Genomic DNA, 12,901 nt, shown 5'->3' with positions numbered 1-12,901 from the left:
TTTTTTTTAATGTGAACTATGTATTTTTTAGTTAACTTTGTAACAATATATTAAAAGCCTTATATAACATTTTTAAACATTTTACCTAACGAAAAAAATTTTAAAAAGTTTATCAAGTATAGGAAATGTCAATATCAACTTTAAATGTAAATTTCATATATCTATGGTAATTTTTTTAGGGTCACACCAATACCCAAAATCGATTTTGCGTAACAATTCCTGTGATTTTGAAAACTTCTGGAAATTTTAAATTTGATCTCCCCAATGTACTTAATAAATTCACTTTACTACCGGAAAAGTTAATGAAGTTGAAATCGAAGCATTATTTTGACAACATACTATACACATGGACAAAAAAAATAAAATAAAATAAAATATTTAAAAAAACATTATTTACACATTTTTAGAAATTCATAATACAGAATTTATTGACATAATATTTATTTATGTGATTACGTGTTACCTAATTGATTATAATAAACTTATATGAGACCTTAATTTCAATTTGAATAAATTTCGAAATTGTATCGACATTGCAATATTAAAATACATAAAAATTGTGAATAACAAACAATAATATTATTATTGAAAATGTCTGTATGTCCAAACAATATGAATATGGCAGCATTTGATGTTGTAATACCTGGTTCCAAGCATCATATCAATGAAAAATAGTTCAACGTGCCATTTATGATACGTAAAATATGAAATAAAAGCAATACCTGAATATACACCTAAAAGGAAAAAATCGTTACTTTTTAAAATTATATACGTACTTCCCCAAAAATGGTTTGAAAATATGTACCACGTACATAATATTATAAAAATCAGATAAAATATCAATAAAAATCTCATGTCTTGGTTAGTTTTATTTTAATGTAATATACAATATTGTTTATATAAGTTATCTTTTGGAAAGAATCAACAACAGACCTTAATTAAATTTATATTTTAGTTTTTCTCTATTTTCTAAAAAACTACTGGAAAATTTTCAGATAGCATCTTCACTCTACCATTAGTGTTCAATTTAAAATGTATAGAGAGATTTCCTTGAAACTTTTGGAGCATTACGTTTTTCGAAAAAGCTGGCATGAACAAAGATAAAAATAATAAAAACAATATATTTCGTTTTAAAACCAATACATTCCTCGCTGAGCTCAAAATCTAAACGATTCCTTTCTCCACAGAAAATCTAAATCTGGTTACTCGGCAAAAATGACGTAGACATAAAAGAACACACTCACTCGGTCCGGAAATGATGACGAATTATATAATTTATTATTGTATATTTTTTTCTCTTTTTTCCACTACAATATTTTTAAAATCACTCTAGCTAACAAGAGGGTTACAAGATATAATATCGATATGAACTGATGATGTAAAATATATTAGTATTTACCAGTATAAAGGCTACATAGTGGTTTGTAAATAAATAAAAAAGTAGTTTATCATATAATTGAAAGATCGGACAAATTGACGTGTTATTTACTTATATAATACCTACATAGTACATATACATTTATTTTAAAAACATAATACATGAAAAAAATAATAATTAAAATATAATACCAAAAAGAGTATAATAATGTACGAAATATTAAAATATAATAAAATTACTTTCAAAAGACTACAAGGTGCAATCACTGAGTTTTGTGTTATATAAATCAAATATCATTACTATCTTCATGAGATATCATTAAAAAAAATTAAAATTACAGCAACTCTGTGCTGTACTAATTATACAACTATACTCCGTGGTGAATACAAAACTATTGTATTACAAGCATAACGTATTCACTTCTATTGATTCGTATATATCTTTGTGAAATAAATTGCTTTAATATTACAAAAAGTACATGTGAATTTTAAGATTTTAAGTTTGAATATAAAATACTTATGTCTACATAATGAAATATGTTTGAGAGTAATTACAATAAACAATCCCTTAACTTACTTACGTGTTTCAGTTCACAAACATATAACTATAAAATAATAAGAGGGAAATAATACGTTTGCAGTGTAAATATTTTATAATCAACATACTTCAAAATGGTTACCATATTATTTCAAGTTTAAGAACAATTAACAAAATCACAGCAGATATAACAGTTGCATCCTTTAGTTATAAAATCAAATGAAAAAATCACAAGACCAATTTTTTTTGTGGGGGGGAGGGGTTGAAAAAGATAGGAAACTAATAACATCAACGCAGCTTTTATATACTAGAAGATTAATAAAAAGCCACGAGGTATGGGTAAAATGTCCTACCCTTCCTCGAATATGTCTTTACGATGGGATAAACGGTGGCACAACACTTTGCCTCTTACAAAAACAATAAAAGATACTATTCCGGTCTGCGACAAAATTTATTTTTTTGTGAAAAGACCTCTCCTCCAAATATAATTTTGAAACAACGTACAAACTTAACAATTTTGTTTGCTCACTAAAATAAGATAATAATATATAATATGTAATTATTTTATATCACATATCCATTGTATTCAAACATTTTTTTTAAAAAACTGTAAATTTGAGAATATAACATTAGCAAACATCGCTAGAATGGGTGTAATATTCAAACAATTTATTTAACATTGTCGATCTTTGCTAATAATGTATTGCTACGTTTTCTGATGTGTTTTAAAATTCCATAAGAACATAATATTATGATGAGCTAATAAGCTATATATAAGACAATTAGATCAAAGTTTTTAAAAATTTCATAAATAATCATAGATTCATCAGTTGCGTTTAAACGATTTAAGGTAGATACCTACTATAAAAGTTTATTTGTTAAATCTCACCCAATATTATTTTTCTAAATCTTTTACAAAATATCTTATTGTCTGTGCTTTATACGCATATTTTCGCTATCAACGATTACCGATGTGCAGTATATATGTATATAATTGTGCAGTTTTCAGACTATTTACAATTGAACAAGCACTATTCATCGTGTTTAAATTATAACAACGTTATTATTTAAATTACCTACATAAAAATTAGAGTTACCAAATTGATTTATTATTATTAAAATCATTAGTTACCAAACTTTTTTGGTGGAAATTGTCTTTGGAATCGTACCATTTTTGTTTTTTTTATGGAAAAGGACGGTGGCAGAAATGATCATTATTATTTTTGCGGAAACGGGTAAGACCAAGTGTTGGATATGTGTACACCGTAGATATGTTTTGTGGAATCTGATTAATATGAAAAAAAAAAAATCACACGTCTTAAAGTGTACGTTAATATTGTATTGTCTAATCAACGCGCATGGTTAATAATAGTCTAGTAGATAATTCATATTATAGATTAGGTTAAGGACTGAAAATAATCGGAAGTCGTTATATAATATAGATACCTATGCGTCAATTTCGTTAGACGGGATTTTATTAGTAATTTAATTTCACAGTTGGCAAAAAAATAGTCTGTCAGGATTTATAATTCGGTTTTAATACATTATAATATGCTTTATCATCTGTGACAAATATTCTCAGTAATCTCTCTGTGATTCTCATTTCTCCTTATTTTTCATTTATACTGGTGAAATGTGGCGTCATAATAAAATAGTTATAAATGTACATCAGTATATGTATATATATATATACAATTGCACGAAGTCGTAATAATATAATAAAGATAATCATTGATCTACCGTCGACTATAATACATATAAACGCTATTGCAATACGTAGTTTAATCGTTAACATATTGATGCCATTTGATTTGGTTTTGATTTTATTTACTGAATGGTTTTCGTCAGATGAAATCCAGAAGACGTTCCGGGTCTAATAAATAATACGGTTGCACGGGTACCTATGTAATCGAAACCATATACCACAAATATATGAATATTTATATTTTATTCATACGACTGAATGTACCTACTTTCGTCAAATCGTTTTGTGAAAGTAAACTTTTCGTGTACCTAACAACTGATAGGGGAAAAAAATTACGAACAATTTCACGATAAAAAGAGATGAATTTAAATATATCGTAGTTATAAGTACGATAAAAAATGCCAATCAATTTTGAACCACGGAAAATTGGTTTCGTTTATTACGTCGTTCCCATAAGAACTAAAATAATTATCATAATATGAAGATTTGTATAGATATGAATCAATAAGTTTAAATAAAACGTCTTTTCGATAATATATGGTAGAATAATAAAACAATTCTCTTCAAAATATCGAATCTTATACATATTATTTTGTTTTTATATTTTCGCCGCTTTACACTGGCCGTATCGTTTGAGACATCCAAAATTTTCGTCTTTCTAATATAGTACAAGATTTTAAGTTTTGCGGGTCGCTGATTAAAATTTCCTTGCCCAGAATACAGTAACGAGTCCTTAAACTCGATTTGCTTGACGATAATCGAAATAAATTTAGAAATAGGTTCATTATAAATTGTCCATTTTAAAGTGAGACACAAAATGATGCTCCAATAATACATCTTGAACAACTGAGAATTCTAGTTTTTAGGAATATCGGAATAACAGATTTCAGGATTCTTTTTAGTTTTTATCCCACAGATACTATACTTTTTTACGAATGTAATGTTATCAAAACTTAAGTACATTTACGATATATTATGATATTTTTAATATTACAGTATTTTTAAGAATAAGAGAATATTCTATTTTTGGTATTATAAATTTATAATTGGATCGTCTGTTTTTATGATAATGGAGTGAGTGATAATAACCGACTAACTTTATTTCATTCAATTGTTATTACTTATAATATTATGTTATCTTTGGAATGGTGTTTATTCTAACTAAATTAAATTAAAAAATACGTCATATATACCTAATATAGTCTATAATATTTAGGGCTACGAAAAAAATAGAATAAAGATACACTGACGGATGTACCTAAACTATTTCAAAAGCGCCCACCTAAATATAATTAATGAACAATAATATATATTTTGCATATTATTATAATAATATATTGTATATTTGTGGTATGATGGTCAGATTTTTGAATAGAATTTTTGAAAATCACATCTCAATTTGGAAACCCATCGAAATTATAATTATTATTGTATAAACTCAAATTAACATAAATACTTACTTGTACGTGTATTTCGTTTAATCGAAGCGATTAAACTTTTAATTCCAAACTGAATATATTATTACTATCGGTATATTAATAAAACGCGCAGTGAAATGAAATAAATTAGATTTTTTTTTAATGTATATCCAACATTCGGGCGACGGTTACTTGTGTAAACAAGTACAATAATGTGGGGTGTAAATTAATTTTCACTCGAAAAACGGTTTTTACAAGAATATTATGTGCCACGGAACTCTATTCTTTTGTGGTCCAGCTCTTTTAAAATTATTCTCATAAATTATTCGTTGTGGTTAAAAATCCTGCAATTAAAATGATGATAAAAAATCTTCGAACGACCACAATAATGATAATAATATTATAATAACGAGTGCCGGAGTGCATATAATAATAAGATAAAAATGGATACACATATATTATTTTATGAAAACTTAAAATATATATATATATATAGGCATAATATTCACTATTAAGGGTGGTGACTCTCGACAAGAGGGGCGTTCTTTTTCAGGGATGTAGTGAGATTAATATAGGTACACGCATAAATGCCATGTGCATATTATTTATATACATGATTATCCAAACGTTGAGTTACAAAATGTTTATGACCCTGTATAGTCCAATAGACAGATTTTTTTATTTAGTTAGCATCTTACAAATTTCATTCGATAAACACTATACGACGTGCACTGTTTTAATTGGATATTTTTCAATTTGTCACTCGAATCACGCTCGTCATCATTACGACTTTTATTGTTCAGATACAATTATCAGTATCAATTGTACAATAAACACTTTTTATAAAAAAAAGACTTCTGTGTTGCCAATTATAAAAAAAAAAAAAAAATAGATTGTTAGGTTTTTGGTTAATTACTTACGTATATATAGATTTAAAGTCGATAGTAATAATAGAGAAAGAGCTTGTACATTTCTAATTTTTCTTAACAATGCTAACGTATTTACCTTTTTGTCATCAAATATTTATATCTTAGTATTTTAGATATTACTATAATTGATGTATTGCATTCTTAGATATAAGTGAAAATTAAACTTATTTTGACATTTGCTCCCCACCCAAGTAATTAATATTACAAAAAAAAATTCTCTTTACACTGTAATAAGAAAAACATTTTTATAATAATATGTTATTATTAAACCATCGAAAATTATGAGCAATTATATTATAATCTATATTTTATAGTAATCTAATAACTAAAATATATATTATATAAATATTTAATTAGGTATTAAAATAAAACCGATTTCGAAATGCCAAGAGGACCAATATTAATAAGTAGTATGCAATGATTAATTAGTAACGACAATTGATTTTATGAAATGGATAGTTGTATAATATACGAGTATCCACGGAATTCACAATTAGTCATAATTTTTTCATTAAACTCTAATAATTAAAAAAAAAAAATATAGCGATAAATGCTAAAAACACCTGTTTTTCTTACTTCTTAGTTATTCTTACAGATCTAGATCATTTGTGGGATAATCCAAACTTTGGAAAAATTGTATTTTATTTAATATTACCAATACAGTATATCCAAAAAATTCTAAAGCCTACAACTCAACACGGTGCACAATACGCACAAGCGGTTCCATATAACTAGATTAGGTGCCTAATTGAATACGTTATATATAAGTATATAACCGATCGTGAAAACAGCTATTCCCAAAGCGATGTTTTAATATATTATGCACATCACACATAATATTATACACTATGTGATATTTGCGTGATAACGTTTCCGACGCGCAAAGGACGCGAAAACACAAAATTATTTCCCTAAAAAAACTGAGTACGGTCGTAAAATATTAATTTGCCCTCATTCATATTTTCAAAACGATGTATCGTCGCTTCGGTCTTTTGATACAAACGGAACGAGCCTCACCAGTCATAGAGCCAAAGCAGAATGCTATATAATATGATGGAAAATACTTTCTAAAATTTTTCACTCGTCGTAGTGTGCGCATATACACTACAACTGTATATATTGTGTATTATGATATAAAAATGTGTTTTCATTTTACACACTCTCTCTCTCCCTTTATATGGATATATATATATTACATACACATATTAGATATATTTTTCATTTTATTATATATACTCACTCGAAAATGCTAGTTGAAAATATTATGTCCCGCAAAAGTATTAACAACAATTTTAATAATAGACTACATACGCGTAGAACGTGTGAATATATATACAAATTTGAAGTTAAAAAAAAAATTGTTTTTACTCCCTTGCAATATAGAAATTGTGTCATTTATAGCAAACTTGTGAACATTTTTGATAAAAAAAACCTTTTACACTGTACATTACTAAAAAATGGGATCATTTTTGTTTTAAATTTCTCTAGTTTCTTGAAATGAAACAGAGTTTTTTTTACATTTATTTTGGTGATAACTAAAGATAAAAGTAGGTAAAGAAGAATTATTTTCCAATAGGTACCTGAAGAATTAATTAGGGGAGGACACCTCTGATCAACATTTTTTAAGTTGAATAACTCAATTGAAATAATATTAGGTATGTGTTGATGCTTACCCCTTATTATTAAATAGTTTCTTATATGGTAAACGTAAACTTAATGATAGGGATTATCCTTATCACAAATTATGCGTTATAAACTTATAAATTAATCTACATAATAATATTATAACGATAAAATTACAAACACTAAAATATGGTTAGTGGTATTTCCAGTACCTTGATAACAAATAGTTTAGGTTAGATCTACAATTTGTGATTGTAATAACATAATACATACATTAGTATTAATAACAAATTAGGACTCCTAAGTCACATGCTATTTACATATCTTCAATGAAAATTGAAAATAATTCAGAAATATATAAATAATACAATTTAACCAATAATGATTATTGTATAATACAATAACATATAAATATATAAATTTGCATTTCGAGTATAATATGATGAGGAAACCAATTTGAATACATTTACACACGTTGCAAAATTAAGAGTCAACTTCGTTGTGAAGGGAGTGAGGAATCATGAATTTCAAAAAAACTATCGTTAGGTTTGGGTTAATCTCTCACGGGGCATGAGTGCTTCAGGGACTATTTACACTGGAGGAATCGCGCCCCTGATGCAGCTTGCCTCTACTGCCAGCATCCAAAGACGAATACTGCAGAACACACCATTTTTTAGTGCGCTCATTGGAAACGAATGTGGCAAGCAGTGAACAAGTTCGTAGGTAGCCGAAACATTACTCCAAGTGATGTACAGGACATTTTGTGTGGTCCCACTGACGTCCTAATTTGCATGAGTGAACGAATAATGGCTGCCTCTCAACGCGCCTCTCAAGCTTTTTATGAAATGGTCGAAGACATTCCTAGCTGCAAAGAGCAAGATGAGAGGCTAGCTGAGGCCGAAGCAAGAGCTGCTCTAAACGTCTGAGCTCCTTCCGTCAAAACAGCAGAACGGCATGCCAGAGGCCTGTGGGTGATGCGTGCAACACCGGGCCGAGAATAGGATCGTCGTCATCATTTATCTATGGGACATTTATGTTGTAGTATTTTATCCATTAGGTGTTGTAATATGTATATTTGATGTTAAGTATTGCGATTAAATGTTTTAACGCTATTCATCAATAAACGATGGCAGCAGAGGAGTAGTATTGTGCAAACAGATCCTCCTCTGCTGTCGGTTCTAACCAGGAAAAAAAAAAAGGTTTGGGTTAATGAATGAAATCTTGGTAAAGTATGCGTCGACATAGTACATACATACAAAGTATTTTGTTTGAAGTTTCAATACAAATTATGCAATCCATATATGTCATAGATTTTGTTAAAATAATCTCACGTTTCTTGGGGAATTTCGACGACCACCAATCACTCCACTGTTGTAGTTGCGATACTGCTCACAAAGTATATTCAAATTATCTCCGAAAACGACCAGAGAAAATTAAATAAAAATCCTACAATGTACCTACCAAAATGCATGAGGCAGATATGCGATTCGGATACACCGTAAAATAGTACAGAAACGGTGTGTGCATTTGACCTATAGACAGTGGCGTATTTTGGGGGGGGCGTCCTCCATGTCTTGACACCCCCCAACATTTAAAAAAAAGTCCTAATATATTAATATATTGGACATTAGTGTTGTCACTTATTTTATAGTATACTATTTTTATCAAATGTAAAACTTCTTGTCAATTCCTAACATATTAATTTGTTAAAAAAATTAATTCAATGTCTTTTTACATTAGTAAATAATAGTAAAAATTTTGTTTTTGAGGTTCAATAAATGTTGACCCCCCCCCCCCCCCCCCCCGAGAAATCACCCAAAATACCCCACTTCCTATAGAACAGTGGTTTTTGAACTTTTTTTTCATGTACCACTTGAGTATATTATAAATCAGTCCACGTACCACAATATAAGAACCACTGCTATAGATAATATAATAGAAGGTGGCTTGGTGAGGCGTGGTCGTACGCTCAATCTGCGGAAACGCACTGAGCGTACGTACCGGCCGCAGTTGCTAGCTCCCGGATGGGTGACCACCCGCGATTTTTAGCAACATATCCTTGCCACACATACACAAACACATGTTACAACACTACCCACTTAAAAAACCTACCAACAAACATACAAAAATAACCCCTACCGTACCACCCCACACCCAATGACCTATGTTGCCACGGGCTCTCCTCACAAAAAAATATAATAGAAGAACAAAATAATGTCAGAAGATCAGTAACGAAATAATTTTTAGTACTCCCGAGTACCCATGGGTTCTATACGAAATTATTTTAAAGAATAAGCAATACATCATCAGAAAGATAAGTTATCCATCAAGTATATATATGACAAGTGAGACATGCAGGTCAAAAAATTTCACCTCGAATAGAACATCGAGAATTTCGGTTAAAACGGTTCAAGAAAAATACACACCATTGTAGTTAGGTATATTGTACGATATTATTATGTGGTCCTTGTACATCGCTTTCCGTCTCTTCGATCACAATATTATTAAAATACATGTGATTTTTATATTATATATGTACAGTATTATATCCGAGAGGACTGCGCTAACGCATATACTATAAATATATTATACACACATAACATGCATATCGTACGACAGGCGTCGCCACATTTCCTGCGAAAACGTTGTCAATGACGATTTATGTTTGCAAAGTAATTTATGTTATACTTTTGTTTTTTTGTTCTCTTCTCCACCGCGATTGACTGAATTTTATGTTTACATTTATTTTGTTGTTTATCCTTAAAATAACTTTATAACAAAAACACACACTCCCGAAATGTCATGTTTCAAACACCTTTAAAAATATAAATATTATTATATACTTTTCGCATCAATTGACTCTGTAAAAGTATTTATATTTTTCCTCCGTAACATAGGTACTAATATAACTTTTATAATGATATATTGTTGGTTTTGACACGACAAAAGGTTCAAAATAATATATGAAAATTATTTGAATAAGAATAATCATGACACAACTCGAATTGCAATTTTGGGATTCCATTTTGCACAGATGAAAACAGTTTTAAAGCTGTCTTACTGTAAAATCAGCCACACGGAATTATTTCAATGTCTGGAGACTTAACTTAATCAGTTTCGATTCTGTATCAATTTATTATTATTATTATTATTATTATTATTAATTTGTCTTCGGTTCTTTCAATTGTCAATATTATATGTGAAAAAGTGTACTTAATAAGTTATACAGCTCAACTACACTTATAGTTTAAATTTGCATATGGCATGTAATTATGCAAATATGTAATATAATATAAGCAAATTTAATTTTCTCATACAAGTGTATAAATTTATACACACATCACATACTTAAAAAATGTGTGAATAACATTTACTCAAAAATGTGTATACATTTTGACTAACTATGCCAAAATTATATTAATATTAATCATTATTTATATAGGTACCAAACAGTGTCGAATTAGGTCAATGTACAATAAGTTTTAATCTGGACAAATAATAAGAGCATACAAATACAAACATTTTGAACTCAAACTTCATAAGAGTTTCTAATTTTTATGCGATTTCAGTCTCCGATCTCTGCAACATCCTAAATGATCATAGATCATTATTCACATAGATCGCAATTTTATATTCGGGTCTTTCAACCCAGTTCGCAATCGTCCTTTTTAATTTTGGATTTTATCTGCGGGTGTAAGTTTACAGTTAATGGAGCGTTTTCTTCACGAATGGATACAGTATGTTTTCTATTAATAAATTTAAAAACGAAAACTTTTCCATTTATTAATTTTTCATCGTCTAACAGGATATTATACTATTTTCTAAATTTGTATTTTACTGCGTTCTCATATTATACGATTCATAAATTATATGTTTACGTACAATATACAAAAAAATCATCTGTTACGCCTTACCGAGTACGATTTAATAACAAACGTTATTAATTCAAAACATATGTACGATTTATTTTTATTCTGTATCATACATTTATATGGTAGTGGAGTATTAACAAATTAATATGTTTTGATTTACTATTCAGATTATTAAGTAAATGATTTAGCAGGTACATAAAAATTTTAAATTTAAATCCTAAAACCTAAAAGTCATAAAATTAGAAATACTTCAAGTATAAATTATTATGCATTGTTAATGAATATAATACTAAATAATATTCTTAATATTAATAATATCATACAAAGTGATGTATGTGTGTCTAAGTTTTAAAAAGTTTTATTTTTTTGGCACAGTTTTTGAATATTAATAATATTTTTATTCATTTTTTTATTCATTTTTTTATTCATTTTTTATTTTTACTCTTTGAATGACAACACTTATTTTTAATTTCATCATTTATAAATTTTATTATTTATTTTTTTTTAAATAAAATTTCGAACGAGTAGTTCATTATTAATAAATATTTAATGTTTAAATAAATGGATTAATGATAGACTGACATTTTATAGGTTAAAGTTAGCAACTCAACTATGACAGACACTCATGAAACACATCCAACAAACTTGATGGACATTGTTGGATCAATCTCAGAATTTGTTGGACATTATTTTCGCTGGTAGAGCTTTTGTCACTTTTGTGCTGCTAAATATACTACAACAGCACAACTTTATGTTAGTCGTCAGAAAAATATCACTCCTATGAGTCAGATTGGTCCAACAATGTCCAATAAATCACGCTTGACATTTTTTATAGGGGTGACATTTTGCTGACATAAAGTTGTGCTGTTGTAGTATATTTGGCAACACAAAAGTGTCCAAAGCTCTACCGGTGAAAATAATGTCCAACAAATTCTGATATTGATCCAACAATGTCCAACAAGTTTGTTGGATGTGTTGCATGAGTGACTGACGACTGTCATAGTTGTGCTGCTAACTTTAAGGGGGCTTAACCATCCGTTCTTGGTTCATCTTAACTTCAAATATATATAACTAAAATAACTGTGAAATAAATGTGATTAAATCTAATCATGTAAAACAAGAATTTTCAAAAGTTAAAACTTTTTGAAATAATATGTGAAATAGACATATTTTAAATGGCTTACCCGGTTATTGTATATTTTCTATATTTTTTCATAGTGTTTGGATCAATTATCATTATTTTTGATCGGCTCCGTTTTGTTCACCTCAAGTCAATACATATCTATACACCTACTAAATACTTTTATTCAAATAATATTATTGTATCTCAATCCAAAACATGTCTTCTTCATTATTATTATCAGGTGGAAGGATAAACTGGCATCACAATCCAGTATACTGTTTTTTCTCGGTCTCGTTTTGATTGTATCTTATTTCTT

Source organism: Diuraphis noxia, unplaced genomic scaffold (assembly GCF_037042655.1).
Source record: "Diuraphis noxia isolate RWA-SAM2 unplaced genomic scaffold, SU_Dnox_SAM2 contig0002, whole genome shotgun sequence".
In the NCBI taxonomy this organism is placed as follows: domain Eukaryota; kingdom Metazoa; phylum Arthropoda; class Insecta; order Hemiptera; family Aphididae; genus Diuraphis; species Diuraphis noxia.
The sequence above is the reverse complement of the archived record's forward strand: the minus strand, read 5'-3'. Positions refer to the sequence as shown.